Source organism: Apium graveolens, chromosome 4, assembly GCF_009905375.1.
Source record: "Apium graveolens cultivar Ventura chromosome 4, ASM990537v1, whole genome shotgun sequence".
Taxonomy (NCBI): Eukaryota; Viridiplantae; Streptophyta; class Magnoliopsida; order Apiales; family Apiaceae; genus Apium; species Apium graveolens.
Window position 1 is genome coordinate 143788217 of NC_133650.1, and position 5441 is coordinate 143793657.

Consider the following 5441-nt stretch of genomic DNA (forward strand, 5'->3'; position numbering starts at 1 on the left):
TAAAAGAGTTTTTTATTACTTACCCAACATTCGGGAAGTAAAATTCTTGGAACAAGTTAATCCATTAACAGGCATCGCCTGGGAAATATCGGTGAGTTTTCCTTTCCAACTAGATACGACTTCTTGGTGGAGCCGTATCAACAAGTTTCTACTTGGGGAAAGTGGGGACGAGCTTTACGTTTCAGAGTCATGGATTTCATCTGAACTAGGAGTGGCGTAAGTGGTCGAGTAGCGCCGGCCCAGCCTTATTATATTGGCCCAAATGGCCTGGAAGTTCCGCTAAGGCGGTCCATTCCTTAGGAGTTCAGTGTTCGGTTGACAAGTAAATCCGACAGGTTCTCCTCTACATGTAGAAAATGGTGGGGTTGTACTACTACGACTGATCATCGTAAGTGGTCTTCCTGGCGCGGCAAACTCCCGTAATGAGTTCATCATCCATTTGGATAATTCTGCAACACTACCCGTAGCATTTTGATCGAAAGGCTACTAATGGGTGGTTGCCGAAGCATTGACAGGGTCAAACAGTTTTATTGGTGTATCCATTGAATGAAGTATCTCGTAATTTCATTTCTTTTCAAAATATTTCAAAGATCAAATATTTTCAAGTTTTATTTGTGGTCTCATCTATGGGATGACCTCTTGAATCTTATTATACTTGGAACAGTAGTAGTTCTAGTAGATTCTAAAATGGTATAAGTGTAGTGAAGTAATTGGTAACTTCATCTTCTTTTAAAACTTATACCCAGTAAGTAATTACCTTACACATGATAAAAGATTCTAGTAAGTATCCATTTAGATACTTGTATTATTGTTATCACTATATATTATCTTGCGAGCTGTAAGGCTCACTCTTGCTTTATTTCTTCATCACACAACAACAGTTAGGAAAGATGGCCAGACTCCAGCAGACCCAGCGCAAGCGCGTGGGAAGCGTCCTGCGTCTTCCCGTTGATATTGTAGCAGCTATAGCTGCAGAGGTAGATCTATTGATAGATCAGGCATTCTACTTTTGAGAATCAATTATGTATAATTATAACTTGTGGCAGATAATGGCAATTAACTGTAAATTTATCAAGTAATCATTTTGGGTTATAATAACTTTTAATTGTGGATTCAAGGACTTGTACTTATTTCAATTTCATCTCTGAGACTATAACGGGTTGTGGTGTGTGTTAGTGTGGGGTCACAGCATAAGGTTATTTATTATTAATTAAGTGAAGTGATAGTGTGGAAAGAAAGACCGTGACGACCCGGATCCCTGACCCCGGATCTGGGGGTGTTACATGGATGCTCCCCCATGATCCATGTTGTCTTCATTTTCATTTTCTGATCCTCCCCCTGAAACTATGCTCTCTGAGTTGGATTCTTCAGAATTTAGATTTTCAGACCTATCAGAACTTGGCTTATCAGAACTTGGCGAATCAGAACTTGAAGAGCCATATATATGTTCTGATGCTTCTTGAGATGTGGTAAGATCTTGAGTATGCTCCTCCTGCATAGGTGCATCTTTCTTTGGCGTAGTCACCATAGTTTCAATAAAATCAGAGTTTAATCCATCAGAGTTTGCAGTATCAGGACTTAGATTGTCAGGATTATCAGTATCAGAATTTGAGTCTTCATTTTCAAATCTCAGCTGATCATGATCAATAAAATCTTCAAGTCCAGTAATCTTCTTGTCATCAAAAGAGACATTGATAGATTCCATGACCACTCTTGTTCTCAAGTTATAGACTCTGAAGGCTTTTATGGAAAGTGGATATCCAACAAAAATTCCTTCATCGGCTTTTAAATCAAATTTAGATAGCTGTTCAGGATGAGTCTTAAGAACAAAACACTTGCATCCAAATACATGAAAATACTTCAGATTTGGCTTCTTTTTCTTCACCATCTCATATGGTGTCTTTCCTTGCTTGTTGATAAGTGTTGCATTCTGAGTAAAACAAGCAGTCTGCACATCTTCAGCCCAGAAATAGGTTGGAAGCTTTGCTTCATCAAGCATTGTACGTGCAGCTTCAATGAGAGTTCTATTCTTCCTTTCAACAACTCCATTTTGCTGTGGAGTTCCAGGAGCAGAAAATTCCTGCTTGATTCCATGGTTTTTGCAGAACTCTTCCATTATCAAATTCTTGAACTCAGTACCATTATCACTCCTTATTATCTTTACTGAGTCTTTGACCAATTCATGATCAATCAAGATAGATGCAGTTTCACTTTTTGTGTGCAAGAAATACACCCATGTGTATCTGGTGAACTCATCCACTATGACCAATGCATATTTCTTCTTTGCAATAGACAAGACATTTACAGGATCAAATAGATCAACATGTAGTAGGTGATAAGGCTTAAGAATTGATGATTCAGTCTTGCTCTTGAATGAGGATTTTCTTTGTTTAGCCTTCTGACAAGAATCACAAAGGCCATCAAGAGCAAATACTGACTTTGGCAGTCCTCTCACAAGATCTTTCTTGACTAGTTCATTTATATTGTTGAAATTTAAATGAGAGAGTTTCTTGTGCCAATTCCATCTTTCTTCAATTGATGCTCTACTCATCAGACAGATTGCAGAACCATCAGTACTTGTTGAAAGCTTAGCTTCATAAATGTTACCATGCCTGTATCCTTTCAGAACAACTTTGCCTATAGATTTACTTACAACTTCACAGTGTTCTTCAAAGAAATCAACATGATAACCTCTGTCACAGATTTGACTTATACTCAGCAGATTGTGTTTAAGTCCTGAGACTAGAGCTACTTCCTTAATGATGACATTCCCAAGATTGATATTGCCATATCCCAATGTTTTTCCAATGTTGCCATCTCCATAAGAAACACTTGGGCCAGCTTTCTCCACAGAGTCTGATAGCAGGGCTTTATTTCCAGTCATATGTCCTGAACATCCATTATCCAGAACTAGGATGTTTTTCCTCTTGCCCTGCAATCACAAAGACCACTAATGATTAGTTTTAAGGATCCAGACGTGCTTGGATCCTTTGTCCTTATTAAGTTTGTTAACATTTGCAGCGGATTTAGCATCAGAGTTTATGTTAACATTTTTCTTATCAGAATTTACACTATCAGACTTTGAATCAGAACTTACACTAGAAGGAACAATGGAAACTTTCTTTAAAGAAGGTTTTATTTGATAATAATTATAGTACAAACTATGATATTCCTTACAAGTATAAATGGAATGCCATAAACTACCACAATGAAAACAAGGATTTTGTGGCTTATATCTAACAGACTGACTCTTAACTCCTGACTTTGAAGGTAAGGAGTTTATGTTCTTATTCTTCCTGCAAAAAGAAGCCAGATGGTTAGAACTTCCATAGTTATGACACGTTTTCCTAGGAGCTTCAGGAACAGACTTATAATCATTGCTTTTATTCACTCCTTCCTTTCCATTCCTATTTTTCCTAGGTGATTTTACCTTGTTTGCATTCTTAACATCTTTCAGCTTATGCTTAAGCTGCTTCTTAGTCATTAAGCATATGTTTACTTCAGCTGTCTTTTCCTGTTTTAGTTTGTCAGAAGTTAATTCCTTTTTAACTTCTGATTTCTCATTAGCAGACTTTACAGCTACAAACTTGACAGGTTTTAACTTTGGCTTTTGTTTAACAACTACAGGCTTAATACTTTCAGTTCCTTTATCATTCTTATCCTCTCCATAACTTAAGCCCTCTTTCCAGTTTTCACTACTTAATAAATTCTGAGTTGTTCTGCCAGAGTTAGTCCAAGTCCTGATAACCTCTTTTTCCTTTTCTAACTCAGTTTTTAGAGATTCATTCATTTTTAGCACTTCATCCCTAACATAAAAAGCATCATCTCTATCTTTCTGAGTTTGATGGAACATAACTAACTCCTTTTCTAAGAAATCATTTCTTTTCTTAAAAGCAAGATTTTCAGAAGTTAATCTTTCACATGTTAAAGTTTGATCTCCATAACTAACAAACATGGTTTTAAGATATCTTCTCAACTCACTTATATCATCAGTATGAAAGGCATAAGTAGTTTGAGGTACCTTTGATTCAGCAGCTTCAGGACTGCTTTCAGCACTTGCCTTATCAGCATTTGCCATCAAGGCATAATTCTCCTCACTTTCAGAATCTGAGGTGTCTGTCCAGCTTTTCTTCTTTGTGACAAGAGCCTTGCCTTTGTCACTCTTCACTTTCTTGCAATCAGGAGATATGCGGCCTTTCTCACCACAGTTGTAGCATTTGACATTTGTATAATCTCCTCTGTCAGACTTTCCTCCTCTGCTTTCAGATCTTCTGAAATTCTACTTATCAGAACTTGTGCCTTTCCTGGAAAACTTCTTTCCCTTCTTGAACTTTCTGTATGCAATCTTTGTGATCCCTTTCACCATAAGAGCACACAGCTTCATCATCTCCTCATCAGCATCCATCTCAGGCAAGCTTTCATGTTCTGAGTCATCATCACTTTCAGAATTTGATGACTCAGTATCAGACTTTATGAAGAGAGCTTTACCCTTGTCTTTCCTTGATGTAGATGCCTTGGGGGATTCTTCTTCAGCCTTAAGAGCAACTGTCCTTGACTTTCCACCTTTCCTCTTGCTTCTTTGTTCCATCTCAAGTTCATGAGTCTTGAGCATTCCATAAATTTCATCAAGAGTTATTTCATCAAGATTGTAGTTGTCTCTTATTGTTGTCGCCTTCAAATCCCAGCATTCAGGAAGAGCTAACAGGAATTTAAGGTTTGAATCTTCAAGATCATACTCCTTATCAACCAGTGACAGATCATTCAAGAGTTTGACAAATCTATCATACAAATCAGTCAATGACTCATTAGCCTTTGAGTCAAAGTGTTCATACTCTTGAGTGAGTATTGTCTTCCTGTTCTTCTTAATTGTATCAGTTCCCTGACACCTTGTTTCCAGAGCATCCCATATCTCATTTGCAGTCTTGCAGTTTATTACCCTATTTGACATTACATTATCAATGGCACTATGCAGTAAGTGTCGTACCTTAGCATCCTTAGCAATTGATGCGATATCTTCAGCAGTGTAATCACTCTTCTCCTTTGGTACAGTCTTTGCTGCTTCACCTGCAACTGCAACAACGAGCTTGGTTGGTTTGTGAGGCCCTTCCTTGATTCTATCAAGATATTCTGGATCTGTAGCTTCCAGAAACATGGTCATCCTCACCTTCCATATGGCATATTCAGATGGTCTCAATATGGGAACTTTGATAGTCTCATATCGGCTTTGAATTTGTGTTTTAGGAGGTTCTTCAGTTTTGGTGGGCTTAGTTGGAGTTTCTGTATCAGACATGATTGTGTTTGGATCTTAAACTGTTTGTGTGTTAACAGACAGGCTCTGATACCGCTTGTTAGGTCACACACACACTGTAGAGGGGGTGAATACAGTGTATAGTACAATCAAATCGAACTTTAATAAATCAAGTAACAGAAAACAAACTTTA